Genomic DNA, 22,173 nt, shown 5'->3' with positions numbered 1-22,173 from the left:
AATGAAAATAGATAACAAGCATTTGCAACGTTCTATGGGTCTCGTTTATTTGCTCTTCAACAGACAGTTTGTTAGGTATGCAAATTGCCTCTGCTGAAAAAAAGAGGACTGTTAGGTTACATACATGAAATAGCGACATTTTGTATCCACTATTGTATACATTTTATGCTATAAATGTAGTTAGATTGTACCATATACTTAAACAGCTTTTTGTCTACTTTCATTTATTTTTTTGCCGCTACAAGAATAAGCTACTGTATTTTCACACCTAAAGGCCTGTGCACACTTTGCGGAATTGTTCCTTTTTCTTTTCTGCGCAGATTTGTCAAAAAACCTAAAGGGTTTCCAGATGCCAGCTAAATGAATGAGAATCCTGAAGTCTTGTGCGCACATTGCTTATTTTTGACTTGCAGATTTTGCGCAGAAATCTGCAGCAGTTCAATTCTTTCACTGTTTTTGCTGCAGATTTCACTCATACTAATGAGTGGGGAAAAATCTATCTATTTTTCAGGGTGTTTTTCCTGCAAAGAGATGCAGAAGTTTCTGCACCAAATACTTAATATGTGCACATACCCTAGAGTACAGACCAAAAGGTGACTGTGAATTTGGGATGGCTATCATCGACTGTGAAAAAGATATGTAGAACATATATTATAGTCTATGGGGTTGTTCACATGTCCTTGTTTTTTCATGGACAGTGTGTCAGTGCAAATATCAAGGAGACATGTTTGGTTTTCTATCAGCGCCACAAATGATGTAAAAATCAGCATGGGAATGATGCCCATCCGCCGCAAACCGGGAGTCAGTGTCCACCATTCCCATGCTGATCTTTACATCTATGATAAGTTGCTCTTTGATGTAGGGCTATACCAGTATGTTCTCCTGAGGAACCAAACAATGTGGAAAGGCATCGTGATTATACATGCTGGATCTACTTGTATATGGTATACTTTTCATGGGGCATATGAATGTGTGCGTATTTGTCACAAGCTATACGGATGGTCCGTGTGGGGTCTGAGTTTTTCTCGCACCATAGGCTTGCATTGGTGAGTCTCGGACGATATACACGTACAATCACAGCATGCTGCGGTTTTACACGCACGCCAAATACGCTGATCTGGATTTCCCCATAGCGTAACACTGGGCTGTATTGTACGGTAGTGTGACTCCAGCCTAAGACTCAGGTCCTGATTCATAAAAGTATTTTTGCTACAAATCAGTTCTAAAACACTTTGTTTAGTTAGCATGAAATCCTACTGCGGACTCTTAATAAATCAAGAGCATCTGACTCCAAGATGCCTTGTCATCAAGATCAGCATTATTCACATCGGTCTTGATAAATCGGGGCCTAAGATTATTCGCATCTCCCAGCCACAGGATCTGAATGACCGGAGACAACACAGTGAAATCAATATTTCAGGATATGCTGGCACATGTCTGAACAGAACTGGACTACCGCCTAGAGATTTGCCTTGTCACTTTGAACATTTGTAGTATATAGATGAAATTTGGGTAGTGTGTCTTTCCCTCTCGGTTCTGAATACTGAAACTCAAAAGAAAGAACCTGGCACTCAACTTAATGCTCGTGAGAATTTTTTAATTGTAGTACCCAAAACGTTTCGGTCCTACGTCAGGACCTTCATCAGTTACTACAAATGTGAATACAAAAAGGTAACATTTACAAATACATAAAGGAAAAAACAAAAAAGAAAGTACCGTATATACAAAATGCAAAATGTCAAACCAATAATGGGAAACAATGCGGTCATATTGGAAAAAACGGAATAGACAATATAGTGTCCAGTCGAATGAGACCCAATAAGTATAAGGCATGGTTAAATGAGCATAAAACATACCGTACCAGTAGTGGGATTATTGGAAGTGGTGACACTGTTACCAAAGGGCACACCGTGATCTGCGTCTATGGTGACATAGAATAAAGTTGCTAATGACGTCAGTGCGCATTCAGTGATGTGTGGGAGGAGTACGAGAACATACCTGTTACTGCGTAGATAATAATTTGGCAATTTAGAGTGGACTAGGGATAAAGATAAGTTATAGTAACATTAATATACCACTTAGGTGTACATGCGCAAGAAACATGGCAAGTGTCGGCCAGTGGAAAAAAGGGGGTGCCAGCGATGTATATACATTACCTCATATAGCTGGTGTCCAGACGCGGTATCCCCCGTTGGTCTGGTGTGAGGTAAAAGTGCGGGCTTTATATAGACACGAGGTGGTGGCGGGAATATGTTGCCAGGCAACAGAAGAGCGTACTATGAAGCCGGAAGTAGTATGGCCGTGCGTGTCACTAGAACAATATGCAATATATTCCATCCGTGAGTGCGGTGTATTTTCTCATTACTATTACTTGGGACTTAGTGTCCGTTACACTCGCACCTTTTGTTGATATACCATGAGTGCAGACTAATTTCTCCCTGCGTGTCACTAGAAGAGCGGTGTGCGTTCCACTATATGAGAGGCCGGGATGATTTGATGTAGGGAAGGTTCCTGCAGAGGGGAGGTGCCTGTAGCGTCCAGAGCGCTGTGATGGAGTATCTAAGGATACGGCTGTCCAGTGATGGATGTATAAGGCAGCTTATGGAAGTGGAACAATCCAGTGGAGCTAGTCTCGGTGGGAGGTGTTGTGATGAACAGGTGAAGTCACCTACAACTTCAATATAGTCGGCTCTATAAGAAAAAGAAACAATTGTTAGAATTAGAGCCGGAAGAACAGGATAATAATAGATATCATCGGCGGCCGATACCCAGTGAGAGGGAGTATAATGTATACACCTTCAAATAAAGTTTAAAGCTTACACTGGAGTATAGAGAAGATGGTAATTATGGCCGTAAACGGGATGAAGATTAATCACTCAATTACATATAAGTGACCAGCACACATGTTCCCTGTAGTGGTAAAACAGCAGACAGAGGAATAATTGGCAAATACTACAACATAATCATATGAAGGACGCCAGATCATAGTCTCTATTGAGGCCTTTTGGATGAAGAGTCTCCAGGTTGTGTATCCAGAAGGCCTCCCGGTGCTTCAGTAAGGCGATCCTATCGCCACCACGTCTAGGTGGGGGTATGTGCTCAATCACCTGAAATCTCAACTGGGTAATGCTGTGGCCACGAGTAACAAAGTGAGGGGGAATTGGCAAGAGAAGATTTTTGCAACGTATGGTAGACTTATGTTTTGATATTCTGTCGCGTATGGGCTCCCCCACATATAACAGGCCGCATGGGCATTTTATCAGGTATACCACCCATGACGTGTCACAGGTGAAGAAATCTGGAATGTTAAATGTCTTACCCGAATGGGGATGGTGGAAGGACGTACCCTTGAGGACATTATGACATTGTGTGCAGTGTATACAGGGGAAGGTCCCTGTTCTAGGATTTTGAAGGAACCGTTGGCGGGGTACCGATTTGTTTGTACCAATGTCTGCTTTTACCAATGAATCTTTTAAATTAGGGGCCCGTCTAAAACAGGGTAAGAATGGTTATGAATACTGAGGCAATCATTTTGCCCTATCACTCTGTATTTAAGCTTAGAATGTTGCATTCCTTTAGGACAGAGCACCATTCTCCCAACATTTTCCTTGTAGACATCTCAACCATTTCTCGCCTTGTCTTGGTGGACTCATCATTATATGGTTCCTTATAAGGAGTAAAAGTAAAACTGTCAGTTAACTGGAAGTCACATTTTAACAGTAAACTATCAGTGTGAGTGTTTAATTCTACTAATATCTGATGCTGCAATTTTTCTATATACTTTGGGAAATACTTTGGTTTTGAGAATAACGGTGTTGTACTTACTACTTTCAGAGCAAATTTGTAAGAGAACATCAGAGTGATGTACTATGGAGGCAAGAGGAGAAACAGACCAGCCTACCAGACAGACAAAGAACATTCTGTCATCATAAGGCAAAACACAAACACTTCATGAATACAACATCCGCTATAAATAAGCCCCATCTCCAGTTCGGATCCCCTTTCCTGCAGACCATTGTACGGGATCTTGCTGCTTGGATTGGTTGAGCGGACATGTTTATTCCAAAGGAACAATATGCTGAAAATATTTCACTTATTTCCCAAGGAGCAGAGGATTGAGCTTGAAATCCACCCTCTCAGATCCTTTTTTAGAGACAGTCAGGCAGGCACCAGAGACATTATGTTGTTGTCAGCTCTTGCTGGCAAACATCTTGTATGACCAGCCTTTGGTAAACTAGGTGGTCTAGAAAGGCTAGTCTATGGTAAACTATGTTGTCTGGTAAGGCTAGTCTATGGTAAAGGAGGTGGTCTAGTGAGGCAAGTCTATGATAAACGAGGTGGTCTAGTGAGGCTAGTCTTTGGAAAAACTAGATGGTCTATAGTGAGGCTTATCCATTGTAAACTACGTGGTTTAGTGAGGCTATTTTATGTTTAAATTAGTTGATCCAGTGAGTCTAGTCTTTGGTAAACTAAGTGGTCTAGTGAGGCTAGTCTGGTAAGCTAGGTGGTCTAGTGAGGCTTGTCTATGGTAAACTAAATAGTCTAGTGAGGCTAGCCTATGGTAAATTATGTGGTCTGGTGATGCTAGTCTTTGGGAAACTAGTAACATAATATACAAGACCCAGTGGTACACTTTCCATGTATCTACTTTTTGGTATTCGCTTGCTAGGTATATTAAACGAAGCTAAAAACAGCCAGTGTTTGTGCAGCACCCCAGGGTCCTGGTCGTTGCAGTAATGTAATTTTCCTCTGGGGGGGAGTGATATTACGTTTGGAGGCAAAGAAGGACAACTGCATCCAGGTATCACAAACATGCAACACATTTCACACTCCAGGCCACCAGGGGGAGCTCTGCTCCTATTTATTAGGGCACTTCTCACAATTAGGTAAAACTGGTTGCCTGGGGAGGAAGTTAGTTGCTGGCTGAGCTTCGCTCAGGTAGTTGGTCCCTGACAGGGGTGGGATCCTATCAGAGATCGAGGAAGAAGGACACGGAGCTGTGCATGCCCTGAGAGCTGCAGCTACCAGAGACACTGAAGGAGAACTGTATTGCAGAAAGGGTGAAAGAAGTTGTAACAAAGGAGTGGATACCAGGAGAGGATCAGCTCACAGGCTGCCTCCTTTTGAGGCGCAGGATCTCGGTAGCCAGAACACTGAGGGAGCAACGATCCATTATGCCTTGCTCCAGAGACCGGCAGGACAGCTAATTTCACGTTACCTGTCCACCCCTACACCCAGGAGGCAAGGTGGCACCCCTTAGAGGCTGGGGCATGATAGAGTCCCTGTAAAACGCCTCAATCCACCGGTCATAAGGGTTTGTCCTATCCATCTGGGGGACAGAGAGAGAGAGACATAACATCTACAACATCTGTGAGGACCTTATGAGAAGCTTAGCAGTAAGGGACTACAACACTGCAGTGCTAGAGGAAGGCTACTGATTTCCACCTGGATAAGGGGACTCTGGACTTGCCTCCAAACCGGCCGGACTCTGCCTGCCCTGTGATCTGGTGCTCTGGACTGTGGATGCTAAAGCCTTCAGTAAAAGGTAAAGAGACTGCAACCTTGTGTCCTCGTTCTTCACTGCGCCTCTCACCATCCACCATCTTCACACTGGGAAGCCCTGGGGATATACTTCACCTGTGGGAAGGTATACCATCTAGCTGCCATAACATCACCCCAGCAGACCCCTTAAAGCAGCGTCGGTCACCCTGACCGAATACCACAGGTGGCGTCACAAACATTTCCCCTTTAAAGACCTTTCCCTTTTACACGGACGTCCCCGGGGCCACGGACCGGGTCAGCCACCGTGACATCCCCACCTGTGAACCGAAGGACCCAGTACCGACGGGGGCGCTCCATTTGCATCTGCAGTTTTTCCAACTCTGGTTCAGAGCAATCAAAGCTGAGGCCTTGTGCCTAAAGGAACAATATGACAACAGTACAAGGAATAGCATGAGGGTTTCTAGGAACCAGAACTATTTTGCAGTGGACCTTAAGGCCCCGTCTCACATAGCGAGATCGCTGCTGAGTCACAAGTTTTGTGACGCAACAGCAGTGGCGTAGGAAGGGGGGTGCGGGGGGGGGCGGGCCGCCCCGGGCGGCACAATGCCGGGGGCGGCTCCGACCCAAAGAGGAGGAGGAGGAGGAAGAAAAAAAAAAAAATTGAGACGCGGGCCCTTTAAATCTTCGGGCGGCGCCGACGCCACGACCAGGGCCGCCATACCAGCGTTGGCATTGCCCCCCCCCCCTTCTAATACTCACCTCTCCTGGTTCCTGCGGCAGCTGCAGCGTCTTCGGCGCCCTCTGACTCTGCGACGTCTCAGGGCAGAGGGTGCGATGACGTCATCACTGCGCGCTCAGCCTCTCTGTCCTGAGCGTTGCAGAGCCGGAGAGACGCTGAGTGCACAGGACCTGCACTGGGAACGGGAGAGGTGAGGATTTTACTTTTTTTTTTTTTTCTTCTTTATGTCTGACTCAGACAGACTGGGGGCAATATGCTGGAGACAGACTGGGGGCAATATGCTGGAGACAGACTGGGGGGCAGTATGCTGGAGACAGACTGGGGGCAATATGCTGGAGACAGACTGGGGGCAATATGCTGGAGACAGACTGGGGGCAATATGCTGGAGACAGACTGGGGGCAATATGCTGGAGACAGACTGGGGGCAATATGCTGGAGACAGACTGGGGGCAGATTGCTGGAGACAGACTGGGGGCAGATTGCTGGAGACAGACTGGGGCAATATGCTGGAGACAGACTGGGGGCAATATGCTGGAGACAGACTGGGGGCAATATGCTGGAGACAGACTGGGGGCAGATTGCTGGAGACAGACTGGGGGCAGATTGCTGGAGACAGACTGGGGGCAGATTGCTGGAGACAGACTGGGGGCAGATTGCTGGAGACAGACTGGGGGCAGATTGCTGGAGACAGACTGGGGGCAGATTGCTGGAGACAGACTGGGGGCAGATTGCTGGACACACTGGGGGCAATGCTGGACACACTGGGGGCAATGCTGGACACACTGGGGGCAATGCTGGACACACTGGGGGCAATGCTGGACACACTGGGGGCAATGCTGGACACTGGGGCAGATTGCTGGACACAGTGGGGGCAATGCTGGACACTGGGAGCAATGCTGGACACTGGGGCAGATTTCTGGACACACTGGGGGCAATGCTGGACACTGGGGCAGATTGCTGGACACACTGGGGGCAATGCTGGACACTGGGGGCAATGCTGGACACTGGGGCAGATTGCTGGACACACTGGGGGCAATGCTGGACACTGGGGCAGATTGCTGGACACACTGGGCAATGCTGGACACACTGGGGGCAATGCTGGACACTGGGGCAGATTGCTGGACACACTGGGGCAATGCTGGACACTGGGGCAGATTGCTGGACACACTGGGGCAATGCTGGACACACTGGGGCAGATTGCTGGACACACTGTGGGCAATGCTGGACACACTGGGGGCAATGCTGGACACTGGGGCAGATTGCTGGACACACTGGGGCAATGCTGGACACTGCGCCTGTGCAGCCGCCCTGCTTGTGAATCCCAGCCCCGAACTCTGCATAATGCATAACACACTGCGGGGCTGGGATTACCAAGGTGGGTGGCCGCACAGGCGCAGTCTGCAAGCCTGGCTGTGACGTCAGACGGCCAGAGCTGTCTGCGCCTGCACCAAACAGCGATACACAGCGCAGGCACCGGATTTCATGGGTAAACAGTGCTGAGGGGGCGGTGCCCGGCGTTGAGTGACAGCAATGGGGGGGGGCGCCAAACTCGGAAACAGCCCCGGGCGGCAAAAGCTCTAGCTACGCCAGTGCGCAACAGCGACCTCAGTTGCGATCTCGCTATGTTTGACACGTACCAGCGACCCGGCCCCTGCTGCGAGATCGCTGGTCGTGTCCGAATGGCCTGGACCTTTTTTTGGTCGTTGAGGTCCCGCTGACATCGCTGAATCGGTGTGTGTGACACGGATTCAGCGATGGCTTCACTGGCAACCAGGGTAAACATCGGGTTACTAAGCGCAGGGCCGCGCTTAGTAACCCGATGTTTACCCTGGTTACCATCGTAAATGTAAAAAAAAACAAACAGTACATACTCACATTCCGGTGTCCGTCAGGTCCCTTGCCGTCTGCTTCCCGCACTGACTGAGATCCGGCCGTAAAGTGAAAGTACAACACAGCGGTGACGTCACCGCTCTGCTGTTAGGGCCGGCGCTCAGTCAGTGCAGGAAGTGGACGCCGGGGGACGCGAAGGTCAGTATGTACTGTTTGTTTTTTTACATTTTACACTGGTAACCAGGGTAAACATCGGGTTACTAAGCGCGGCCCTGCGCTTAGCAACCCGATGTTTACCCTGGTTACCCGGGGACCTCGGCATCGTTGGTCGCTGGAGAGCGGTCTGTGTGACAGCTCTCCAGCGACCACACAGCGACTAAACAGCGACGCTGCAGCGATCAGCATCGTTGTCTGTATCGCTGCAGCATCGCTGTGTGTGACGGGGCCTTTAGACTATCAATTTACATCTTTATTTCCATGTCAGAATCCTGTTCTATAGGTATAATGGTAAATGTTCTCAGATCTCATGTTATGACACAATAGGTTTAGAGAATTTGCATTTCATTGTGTTGAAGTCATTCTTGAACAAAAATGCCTTTATATCTGATGTGAGCCTGTGCTTCTGTCTAATGGGATAATGTGCTAATCTCTCTGTACAAAAGTGTGACCTACATTTGGGCTCTATTACTGCTGGCATGTGGATTCCAAGTATCTGGCAGTGTGTCTGTGTACGTCACACTGACCGTTGATGCAGTGTGGTACCATGGCCTACACTTCTAGCTTTAACCACAGAGGGGCAGTATACTATGGATGCTTCCTTTAAAATGTGTCTCACATATAAAGATTGTTTGTATAAGGCTACGGTCACACTATCAGTATTTGGTCAGTATTTCACAGCAATATTTGTAAGGAGTGGGTGATAAATACAGAAGTGGTGACGGGTTTCTATTATACTTTTCCTCTGACTGTTCAACTTCTGGTTTTGTCTTACAAATACTGATGTGAAATACTGACCAAATACTGATCGTGTGACCATAGACTAAGATTGCAAATCTCATTGTTTTAGTGAGGACTCTGTGGATATACCCACTACTCCAGGACTATAGCTGCCATAGCAAGAACAGACTCCCAGTGAGATGATACGGTCGCAGTGACAGGTAAAACAGAAGTAATTGGTCAATTGTAATCTGAATTCATAAATTTCCATGAACCTCCAGGAGACTAAAATTACAAGTGAAGATTCGTGAACCGCAAGTAGAGGGAGATGCCGCTGAGATGTGACCTGGGAACAGTGATCTCATGGACAGCTGTCAATCGGTTGTATAAATAGTAAGTATGTAGATGGTGCAGTAGATATTAAGTGTGTATGTTAAATCCATGCTGTAACATCTGAGCCAAGGGGTGAAAAGCACAGATCAAAGCCAAAAATAAGTAGACTGGCAGACACTGGAATCCGTCACTTTGGAGCAGTGCATCATGTTCCTGGATTTAGCGGGGATACTTTGCTTTAATGTATTTGAAAAAAAAAACTATTTCTAGATAGATTTGTAGCTTATTCTGCAGCTTTCCAGATGTAATGAGATGTAGAACTTCTATTGTATAGCAGGTGATACAATGTTCACTTTATTAATATACTGTTTTCTTTCGTTTCCTGCTTTCCTTCTGTCTTACTTACATAGTAACTACTGCAAACATCCATCACAATAAAGACACACCCATAGGAACGCTAATGTAGGCGTGATAACACACCTGGGTGCACATATGCCCGGATTATGTTTCACCCATGATATGTCAGGAAACTCATTGCAAGCTGCTGACATATCTGTACAAATGACATGGCAACAACTATTAGGGTGCTCTCACATCTGCATATAAAAAGCAGCTGAGATTCTCAACTACAAAAATTGGAGAGTGTCAGGCGATTGTCATGCATTTTTTTTCTTATCTAGTCTCCCCTAACATCTGTATGCCATGTGAGTGCTATGCAAGTGTGAGTTTTTTTCTCTCACCTAGCATCCGTATGACATGCTATGCAATCCGTATGCAATGCATTTTTAACATTAGCTTTCGCATACAGTAATTCTGTCATTTCAAGCTAGTTTTTGAACTAAGAAAACAATCTTATATACATATATAGCTAGAAATATGTCAGTGAGATATATAATTAGTGCAGTGCCTGTGTAGCTTACTGTACATATATTTAGCTCATAAATAAAAGAAAATTATTGCATGGGGGTACCCCTTAACCCCTTTCTGACATCTGACGTACTATCCCGTCGAGGTGGGGTGGGCCCGTATGACCACCGACGGGATAGTACGTCATACGCGATCGGCCGCGCTCACGGGGGGAGCGCGGCCGATCGCGGCCGGGTGTCAGCTGCATATCGCAGCTGACATCCGGCACTATGTGCCAGGAGCGGTCACGGACCGCCCCCGGCACATTAACCCCTGGCACACCGCGATCAAACATGATCGCGGTGTACCGGCGGTATAGGGAAGCATCGCGCAGGGAGGGGGCTCCCTGCGGGCTTCCCTGAGACCCCCGGAGCAACGCGATGTGATCGCGTTGCTCCGAGGGTCTCCTACCTCCCTCCTCGCCGCAGGTCCCGGATCCAAGATGGCCGCGGCATCCGGGTCCTGCAGGGAGGGAGGTGGCTTACCGAGTGCCTGCTCAGAGCAGACACTTGGTAAGCCTGCAGCCCTGCACAGCAGATCGCAGATCTGGCAGAGTGCTGTGCACACTGCCAGATCAATGATCTGTGATGTCCCCCTCTGGGACAAAGTAAAAAAGTAAAAAAAAAATTCCCCACATGTGTGTAAAAAAAAAAAAAAAAAATATCCTAAATAAAGAAAAAAAAAAAAAAATTATTCCCATAAATACATTTCTTTAGCTAAATAAAATAAAAAAAACAATAAAAGTACACATATTTAGTATCGCCGCGTCTGTAACGACCAAACCTATAAAACTGCCCCACTAGTTAACCCCTTCAGTAAACACCGTAAGAAAAAAAAAAAAAAACGAGGCAAAAAACAACGCTTTATTATCATACTGCCGAACAAAAAGTGGAATAACACGCGATCAAAAAGACTGATATAAATAACCATGGTACCGCTGAAAACGTCATCTTGTCCCGCAAAAAACGAGCCGCCATACAGCATCATCAGCAAAAAAATAAAAAAGTTATAGTCCTGAGAATAAAGCGATACCAAAATAATTATTTTTTCTATAAAATAGTTTTTATCGTATAAAAGCGCCAAAACATAAAAAAATGATATAAATGAGGTATCTCTGTAATCGTACTGACCCGAAGAATAAAACTGCTTTATCAATTTTACCAAACGTGGAACGGTATAAACGCCTCCCCCAAAAGAAATCCATGAATAGCTGGTTTTTGATCACTCTGCCTCACAAAAATCGGAATAAAAAGCGATCAAAAAATGTCACGTGTCCGAAAATGTTACCAATAAAAACGTCAACGCGTCCCGCAAAAAACAAGATCTCACATGACTCTGTGGACTCAAATATGGAAAAATTACAGCTCTCAAAATGTGGTAACGCAAAAAATATTTTTTGCAATGAAAAGCGTCTTTCAGTGTGTGACAGCTGCCAATCATAAAAATCCGCTAAATAACCCGCTATAAAAGTAAATCAAACCCCCCTTCATCACCCCCTTAGTTAGGGAAAAATAAAAAAATTAAAAAATGTATTTATTTCCATTTTCCCATTAGGGTTAGGGTTAGGGTTAGGGCTAGAGTTAGGACTAGAGTTAGGGCTAGGGTTAGGGTTAGGGCTAGGGTTAGGGCTAGAGTTAGGACTAGAGTTAGGGTTAGGGCTAGGGTTAGGGCTAGGGTTGGGGCTAGGGTTAGGGCTAGGGTTGGGGCTAGGGCTAGGGTTAGTGATAGGGCTAGGGTTATTGCTAGGGTTAGGGATAGGGTTGGGGCTAGGGTTGGGGCTACAGTTAGGGTTGGGGCTAAAGATAGGGTTAGGGTTTGGATTACATTTACGGTTGGGAATAGGGTTGGGTGTGTCTGGGTTAGAGGAGTGGTTAGGGTTACTGTTGGGATTAGGGTAAGGGGTGTGTTTGGATTAGGGTTTCAGTTATAATTGGGGGGTTTCCACTGTTTAGGCACATCAGGGGCTCTCCAAACGGGACATGGCATCCGATCTGAATTTCAGCCAATTCTGCGTTGAAAAAGGAAAACAGTGCTCCTTCCCTTCAGAGCTCTCCCATGTGCCCAAACAGGGGTTTACCCCAACATATGGGGTATCAGCGTACTCAGGACAAATTGGACATCATCTTTTGGGGTCCAATTTCTCCTGCTACCCTTGGGAAAATACAAAACTGGGGGCCAAAAAATAAGTTTTGTGGGAAAAAAAAGATTTTTTATTTTCACGGCTCTGCGTTGTAAACTGTAGTGAAACACTTGGGGGTTCAAAGTTCTCACAACACATCTAGATAAGTTCCTTGGGGGGTCTAGTTTCCGATATGGGGTCACTTGTGGGGGGTTTGTACTGTTTGGGTACATCAGGGGCTCTGCAAATGCAACGTGACGCCTGCAGACCAATCCATTTAAGTCTGCATTCCAAATGGCGCTCCTTCCCTTCCGAGCTCTGTCATGCACCCAAACAGTGGTTCCCCCAAACATATGGGGTATCAACATACTCAGAACAAATTGGACAACAACTTTTGGAGTCCAATTTATCCTGATACCCTTGTGAAAATACAAAACTGGGGGCTAAAAAATCATTTTTGTGAAAAAAAAAAAGAATTTTTATTTTCACGGCTCTGCGTTATAAACTGTAGTGAAACACTTGGGGGTTCAAAGCTATCAAAACACATCTAGATAAGTTCCTTAGGGGGTCTACTTTCCAAAATGGTGTCACTTGTGGGGGGTTTTAATGTTTAGGCACATCAGGGGCTCTCCAAACGCAACATGGCATCCCATCTTAATTCCAGTCAATTTTGCATTGAAAAGTAAAATAGCGCTCCTTCCCTTCCGAGCTCTGCTATGCGCCCAAACAGTGGTTTACCCCCACATATTGGGTATCGTCGTACTCAGGACAAATTGCACAACAACTTTTGTGGTCTAATTTCTTCTCTTACCCTTGGGGAAATAAAAAAATGGGGGCGAAAAGATCATTTTTGTGAAAAAATATGATTTTTTATTTTTACGGCTCTGCATTATAAACTTCTGTGAAGCACTTGTTGGGTCAAAGTGCTCAACACACATCTAGATAAGTTCCTTAAGGGGTCTACTTTCCAAAATGGTGTCACTTGTGGGGGGTTTCAATGTTTAGGCACATCAGGGGCTCTCCAAACGCAACATGGCGTCCCATCTCAATTCCAGTCAATTTTGCATTGAAAAGTCAAATGGCGCTCCTTCCCTTCCGAGCTCTGCCCTGCGCCCAAACAATGGTTTACACCCACATATGGGGTATCAGCGTACTCAGGACAAATTGCACAACAATTTTTGGGGTCCAATTTCTTCTCTTACCCTTGGGAAAATAAAAAATTGGGGGCGAAAAGATCATTTTTGTGAAAAAATATGATTTTTTATTTTTACGGCTCTGCATTATAAACTTCTGTGAAGCACTTGTTGGGTGAAAGTGCTCACCACACATCTAGATAAGATCCTTAGGGGGTCTACTTTCCAAAATGGTGTCACTTGTGGGGGATTTCAATGTTTAGGCACATCAGGGGCTCTCCAAATGCAACATGGCGTCCCATCTCAATTCCAGTCAATTTTGCATTGAAAAGTCAAATGGCGCTCCTTTCCTTCCGAGCTCTGCCATGCGCCCAAACAGTGGTTTACCCCCACATATGGGGTATCTGACAAATTGTACAACAAGTTTTGGGGTCTATTTTCTCCTGTTACCCTTGGTAAAATAAAACAAATTGGAGCTGAAATAAATTTTGTGTGAAAAAAAGTTAAATGTTTATTTTTATTTAAACATTCCAAAAGTTCCTGTGAAACACCTGAAGGGTTAATAAACTTCTTGAAAGTGGTTTTGAGTACCTTGAGGGGTGCAGTTTTTAGAATGTTGTCACACTTGGGTATTTTCTATCATATAGACCCCTCAAAATGACTTCAAATGAGATGTGGTCCCTAAAAAAAAATGGTGTTGTAAAAATGAGAAATTGCTGGTCAACTTTTAACCCTTATAACTCCGTCACAAAAACAAATTTTGGTTCCAAAATTGTGCTGATGTAAAGTAGACATGTGGGAAATGTTACTTATTAAGTATTTTGCGTGACATATGTCTGTGATTTAAGGGCATAAAAATTCAAAGTTGGAAAATTGCGAAATTTTCAAAATTTTCGCCAAATATTCGTTTTTTTCACAAATAAACGCAAGTTATATCGAAGAAATTTTACCACTATCATGAAGTACAATATGTCACGAGAAAACAATGTCAGAATCGCCAAGATCCGTTGAAGCGTTCCAGAGTTATAACCTCATAAAGGGACAGTGGTCAGAATTGTAAAAATTGGCCCGGTCATTAACGTGCAAACCACCCTTGGGGGTGAAGGGGTTAAATTTCTTTACCAGCTGATGGAAAGCTGACAGTTGGGGGCTGATATTTATAGTCTGGGAAAGGGATAATAAACATGGAGCTTCCCAATATCCATGGGCCCTTCCTAGCCAATTATCAGCCCGCAGCTGTCTGCCTAGTCTTTGCTGATTATTAAAAATAGGCGGACCCTAAGTAATTTCTTTTGGGGGGAGCAACCCTTATTAATAACCAGTAAAGGTTACGTATACAGCAGTGAGCTGATATTAATAGCCTGGGAAGCTCCGTGTTTATTACCCCCTTCCCAGACTATAAACATCAGCCCCCAGCTGTCGGTTTTCACTCAGTTGGTTAAGAATAATATGTTGACCCAAGCCATTTTTTCTCTTATTCTATGTATATATATCTCTTCTATTATACTCTGACGGTTCACACTGTGAATTTACTGTACTTGGTTGATGAATATGAAATATCGGATTTCCTATGAGATGGATGTGTAAAAATCGCATGGTACACGAATGGTCTGTGTCCCATGCTTTTTTTTTTGTGCTTTTTTTTTTTTTTTCTTTCTCACATACATTGACTTTCATTGGTGAGTTTTGCCCATTTCATGCGGCCATAGGCCAGTCTCACACGTCCAGATAATTCCGGTACCGGAAAAATCAGTACCGGAGTTATCCGTGTCCGTGTGCTCACGTGGCACATCAGTGTGGCACACGTGCAGCAGCCGTGTGCCGCCCGTGTGCCGACTGGGTACCACACGGACCGTGCAGGAGACAGCGCTACAGTAAGCGCTGTCCCATGCTTTGGGTGCTGAAGCCGGAATTCATTCCTTCTTCCCAGCAGTGTTTGCTGGAGAGAAGGAATGAAAAATCAATGTTTTTTTATTATTTTTGTGTTTAAAATAAAGATCCTTGTCACCTGCCGCCTCCCACCTCCTGTGCGCCCACCCGCTGGAAATAAAATACCCAGCTCCCTCGATGCTTCCTCTCAGCGTCGCAGCTTGTCCTGTATGAGCAGTCACGTGGTGCCGCTCATTACAGTGATGAATATGCGGCTCCACCCCTATGGGAGGTGGAGCCGCATATTCATCACTGTAATGAGCGGCACCACGTGACCGCTCATACAGGACAAGCTGAGAGGAAGCATCGAGGGAGCTGGGTGAGTATTTTATTTCCAGCAGGCGGGCGCACAGGAGGTGGGAGGTGGCAGGTGACAAGGATCTTTATTTTACACACAAAAATAATAAAAAAAACATTGATTTTTAATTCCTTCTCTCCAGCGAATGCTGCTGGGAAGAAGGAATGAATTCCGGCTTCAGCACCCAAAGCAGGGAACAGCGCTTACTGTAGCGCTGTCTCCTGCACGGCACACGGACGGCACATGGACAGCATCCGTGTGCGGTACGTGTTTACACGGACCCATTGACTTTAATGGGTCCGTGTGATCCGTGCGCTCCCACGAACACTGACATGTCTCCGTGTTTTTCAAACGGACACACGGTCCGTGAAAACACGCTGACGTGCAGAGACACATTGATTTTAATGTGTCTACGTGAGTCAGTGTCTCCAGTACATGAGAAAACTGTCACCACACGTACCGGAGCCACTGACGTGTGAAACAGGCCATACACAGCATGCTGCAAATTCTTCCTCACCCCAATTCCAGGTGAGGGAAAAAAAATCAGTGCCTCACTGACTAACATTGTAGTGAGTGCAATGCGAGGTTTTCTCATATTGTACTCGCCGAGTTTAAATGCAGACATGAGCACATCCTTATGGTAATACATGCAAAGCTGAACCTTACAGCGACTCAAAAACTTCTATAATTTTGTTTTCAAGTTCAAAATTCTTAATATATCCTTATAGAATTTGGAGTTCTGGTTTTGTGAACTCCAAAAATCCTCCAACATAGACATAGATTTGAAAGATCCGATATTGTTAGCTTGCAGGAGCTCACTGCATACTGTCTATCACGTATGTCAATGTAAGGCCGGGGTCACACTTGCGAGTGCAATGCGAGAAACTCGCGCCTCAATACCCGGCACTGCCGCCGGCACTCGGGACCTGAGCGTTCAGCTGCACAGAAATACATGCAGTCGCCCGCTCCGGTCCCGAGTGCCGGCGGCAATGCCGGATATTGATATAAAGTCCCTCTGCTTGCTGTCTCCTGCAACATATTCAAATGGTGCAACTTCCTACCTCTGATTGCTGTCTCATCTGCTGCTATAGACTCTAATGGTATACACTTCATCTGCTTTCTGTCTGCTGTCTGTCATCTGCCACTCTACCATCTAACAACATATTTTAATGTGCCTGCTTAATGATTGGTATATTTCATTTGTTGCATTGTACGATTTACTCACTGTTTGATCTATATCCATTACTGTGGCCACTCTAGATACTATCAGGTGAAGGTGTTATAGCATGTTGCCAGTCACAATGTGTTTAATCATTTAACCACCCCCTGGTGTGCTGGCCCCAGCTGCCAAATTATCCCCACCCTCGTCTCACAATCCATCTCTTCTGACCCAGCAGTCTGGACTATAAATTTAGAACCATCCTTAGGGGTGCACGCAAGCGTCCCAGAAGGAAAGCGTCACGAAGATAAGCGTCATGATACAGCAGTTATTCCATGGCAGTTAGTCAGGGCAGGAGTCAGGTAACCCACACTCTGCTCTCCCTTCTATCAAAATGCTTTATTCCTATCCTCCTATGTTCCCTTGCAATCCACTTTCACCGCCCAATCCCCCCTTCACCACGACTCATATACATCAGCTGCTCTCTCCTTCCCTCTCCCATGCACTTCTCACCTTCCTGGAAAACCTCAGCCCAACTTGCCCAAACACACCGCACAAAAAAACTTTGTACACTTACAAAAACTACTTGCTTTTTATCTTCTTACTCCTACTGATTTCGGGGGACATCTCCCCCAACCCCGGTCCCCCATCCCCCAACTTCAACCGCTACCCTACCTCATATCAAAACCATACTAACCTTATTAATATTACTTGCACTCCCTCACCTCTTTCTTTCAATTGTGCCCTTTGGAATCCACGGTCTGTATGTAACAAGCTTCCTGTCCTGCACAACTACTTTATGAACAACTCTCTGAATCTGTTGGCCCTCACTGAAACCTGGATCCAGGACTCTGACACTGTCTCCCCCGCTGCCATTTCTCATGGTGGCTTACAATTCTCCCATTCCCCGAGACCCACAAACAGACCTGGTGGTGGAGTCGGCATACTCCTGTCCCCACAATGCACGTTCCAGATTATACCCCCAGTTCCATCACTCTCATTCCCTTTTGAGGTCCACACCATCAGGCTCTTTCGTCCCCTCTCCCTCAGAGTAGCGGTCATATACCGGCCCCCAGGCTCACCCACACACTTCCTGGACCACTTCTCAGCCTGGCTGCCGCACTTCATGTCCTCAGAGCTTCCAACCCTTATCCTGGGAGACTTCAACATCCCCATTAACAGCCCCACTTCCACATCTGCATCCCAGCTTCTATCACTAACCACTTCTCTAGGCCTCTCACAGCTCTCAACCTCTGAAACACACAAAGACGGTAATACCCTGGACCTGGTCTTTGTCCGGCTCTGTTCAATCTTCTACCTAGATAACTCACCACTTCCCCTCTCTGACCACAACATTCTATCCTTCACACTCAAAATTCCTCCCCCACCCCAGCACTCTCCTACCTACAACACATTCAGAAATCTACATGCCATTAACCCTCATACACTTTCAGACTCCCTACACTCATCGTTGTCCCCAATCTTTTCTTTTTCATGTCCTGATCTGGCCGTACATAACTACAATGACACTCTTAGAAGCACCCTTGAACAAGTAGCTCCCCTCACCCTCAGAACCTCCAAACACAGAGTGAAACAGCCCTGGCTCACATCGCAAACCCGATTTCTCCAGCGATGCTCTAGGAGTGCTGATTTCTTATGGAGGAAAACGCGCACACCAGAAGACTTCACACACTTCAATTTTATGTTAAGAACCTATAACTCTGCCCTTCACCTCACCAAACAGACCTACTACACCACTCTGATCTCCTCACTATCCAGCAACCCCAAGAAACTTTTTAACACCTTTCACTCCCTCCTGAGGCTAAAAGCACAAGATCCTATCACAGACATTTGTGCTGATGACCTGGCCTCCCACTTTATAGAGAAAATAGACAATGTCCGTCAGGAAATCCGCTCCCAGACACCAAGTGCAATGACTCCCATCCCTCCCTGCATCTCCCCTGGCTCACTCTCCACATTCGATCCCATCACAGAAGAAGAAGTCTCCAAGCTCCTCTCCTCTTCTCGTCCAACTACATGCACTACCGACCCCATTCCCTCACACCTCCTCCAGTCACTCTCTCCAGTTGTCACAACTCACCTAACCACAATCTTTAATCTCTCCCTCTCCTCTGGCATTTTCCCCTCCTCCTTCAAACACTCTATCATTACTCCATTACTAAAAAAAACCCACCCTCGACCCATCCTGCACAAACAACTACAGACCGGTCTCCAATCTCCCCTTCATCTCTAAACTCTTGGAGCGCCTGATCTACTCCCGCCTTACCCGTTACCTCTCCACTCATTCCCTCCTAGACCCTTCACAGTCCGGTTTCCGCCCCCTACATTCGACAGAAACTGCACTCATCAAGGTGACCAATGACCTTCTGACAGCAAAATGTAACGGTGACCACTCTCTGCTCATTCTTCTCGACATTTCTGCAGCTTTTGACACTGTTGACCACCCTCTCCTACTCTCTAGACTCCAGTCACTAGGCATTAAGGACACTGCTCTCTCCTGGTTCTCCTCCTATCTTTCTGACCGCTCCTTCAGTGTTCTGTTCTCTGGTTCCACTTCATCTCCTCTTTCTCTCACTGTCTGGGTACCCCAGGGCTCAGTCCTTGGCCCCCTTCTCTTCTCCCTCTACACAGCCCCAATTGGACAGACCATCAGCTTTCAGTACCATCTTTATGCTGATGACACACAACTATACACGTAATCCCCTGACCTTACCCCCACTGTACTACAGAACGCCACTGACTGTCTGTCCGCAATCTCCAACATCATGTCCGCTCTCTATCTGAAACTCAACCTCTCCAAAACTGAACTTCTTCTGCTCCCGCCATCTACTAACCTCCCTAAATCTGACATTTCCCTCTCCGTGGGTGGCACCATAATAACACCCCAGCAGCAGGCGTGCTGTCTGGGTGTTTTGTTTGACTCCAATCTCTCCTTCACATCCCATATACAATCTCTTGCCCGCTCGTGCCGCTTACACCTAAAGAACATCTCTAGAATCCGCCCTTTTCTTACCATGGAGACAACAAAAACCCTCACTGTTGCCCTGATCCACTCCCACCTTGACTACTGCAATGCTCTATTAATTGGCCTTCCCCCTTACTTGACTTTCCCCTCTCCAGTCCATCCTTAATGCAGCAGCCAGGGTTGTCCATCTGGCTAATCGTTACTCAGATGCATCCGCTCTTCGCCAGTCATTACACTGGCTGGCCATTCATTACAGGATACAATTCAAAGTTCTTTTTCTCACCCACAAAGCTCTCCACAGTGTGGCACCCCTATACATCTCCTCCCTCATTTCGGTTTATCGGCCTAGCCGACCGCTGCGCTCTGCAAATGACTTTCGACTAACCTCGGCATTAATCCGTACCTCCCACTCCCAACTCCAAGACTTCTCCCGTGCTGCGCCAATCCTCTGGAATGCTCTACCACAAGATATTAGGACCATCCACAACTTGCATAGTTTTAGGCGCTCCCTCAAAACACATTTGGTCAGAGCTGCCTACCACATTAACTAATCAAGGTCATTTTATGTTTGTGTGTGTGTGTAGCCCTTCCACTATCTCCATCTATCCCCCACCCCCTGAAGATGGCTGGACCATCATTGTAAATACATCATGGTAAATACACACCTGTACTTTGTATCTCCCCCACCTCATTGTAGATTGTAAGCTCTCACGAGCAGGGTCGTCTTATTTTGCGTCTTATTTTGCTTTATTATTGTATTGCTAACATTGTTACCTATGATTGTTGTTTGAAACTGTTAAACTGTAAAGCGCTGCGGAATATGTTGGCGCCATATAAATAAAGATTATTATTATTATTATGTAAGAGACTCACGCAAGTTTCTCGCATTGCACTCACAAGTGTGACCCCGGCATAACTCACATTGAGCGCCCGTAATCCTACTAGTGGTGGCTGTAAGTAATCTGTGTTTTATCTTATTAAATCTCTATTGAAGTTCTAAATGGCCTCTGAAATGTATTAATGTTGAACATCTTGTAGAGTGTCGCACACTAGCTATTCAGTGGTTGTATGGAGCGGTGATACAGCTATGTACACAACGTCTAAGTTTGGCCACAGATCGTTACAACACTTGGTTGATGTGTGACTATTTTTCGAATTACTAGCATGTATAATGATTTACATATACATACTGCACATAAAACATGACAACGAACGGCCAATAACAGAGAACAAATTCTGCATTCACTATTTTTCAAGACTGTGGTCAACTTTAGCTAGAGATCTACCTTGCTCTCTAACTTAGGGGATTTAAGGTGTTCAATGAAAAGAAGCAATAATTATAAAATGAAAACTCTGACAGGGAGAAATCCTTCCTATGGCTGAAACCTCCTGCGGCACTTTGTGTTTTGCCTGCAGGGCATCGCCGTATGTCCCAAACAAACGCTAAAGCAAAATAATTGTTCGTTAAGGGAGTTGGAAGAAAATTAAAATCAATTTGAACAATGATTACAAAGTAATCTCAAGTTTCCTTCAACAAGTGCAAGAGCCCTTTTTATATCGGAAGATGTGTAAATTAAACTTGGCCTGCGAAGTCTGACGTCTTTAATGGTAATCTGTCACTAGGATCAACCCTCCTAAGCTGTCTATATGGTATGTAGGTCACAGGCAGCTGACTATAATGATATCTTGATATCTGATATCTTATTCCAGAGAAATCCATGTTTTTCTATCGTTCTCTGCGCATCAGAAGTGGCGTAGGCCTTTCTAAACAGGCTATTAAATAGCTGATTGGTCTTTGCTTACAGCCTTTGGTTGGCCAGTGTAAACGAGCCCTAAAGCAACGCCGACTGTCTTCCCAGCAGGTCTTAAAGGGTTAGTCTCAAGTTCTTAACTTACTTTAGTTAGACAAAAAGCATGAAAATAAGCAAGTTTGCATTGGACTTGCTCTTTCTATCTGCTGTTATTCTTTTGCAATGGAAGCTTTTATCTTTTATAGTGTACAGGTCATTTCCATGGAGTTCGGCCTCAAAACCCTAGCCAATAGTGCACAGTAATTACATTCCAAGGAGTTAACTCTTAACATACCTGTCAGTTCTCTCCATCCCATTGATTTCTATACAGCAGTTAGTTGCTCATTCTCTTACCCTCCCTCTCATCTTTTGAAAAGATGCTGTGATAACTCTTTCAACATCACCAGCCAGCAGGTTTCCCAGCAAGTCTTGATAATCACCCTCCTGTCAAGATCACACCTCACCACCTGCACGCTCGACCCGCTCCCATCCCACCTCATCCCTAACCTTTCC

At 45.7% G+C, this 22,173-nt stretch overlaps 1 long non-coding RNA gene across 1 annotated transcript in view; it reads left to right on the top strand.

The window, feature by feature from the left end:
* LOC143808001 (uncharacterized) overlaps nucleotides 1-22,173 on the top strand; it is a 76,441-nt gene that overhangs the window by 28,618 nt on the left and 25,650 nt on the right. Inside the window, exon 2 of the long non-coding RNA XR_013221857.1 lies at nucleotides 9,138-9,400. This is a non-coding gene — a long non-coding RNA (uncharacterized LOC143808001). The remainder of the gene's footprint in view (nucleotides 1-9,137; nucleotides 9,401-22,173) is intronic.

This window comes from Ranitomeya variabilis, chromosome 2, assembly GCF_051348905.1.
Source record: "Ranitomeya variabilis isolate aRanVar5 chromosome 2, aRanVar5.hap1, whole genome shotgun sequence".
In the NCBI taxonomy this organism is placed as follows: Eukaryota; Metazoa; Chordata; class Amphibia; order Anura; family Dendrobatidae; genus Ranitomeya; species Ranitomeya variabilis.
The sequence above is the reverse complement of the archived record's forward strand: the minus strand, read 5'-3'. Positions and strand labels throughout refer to the sequence as shown.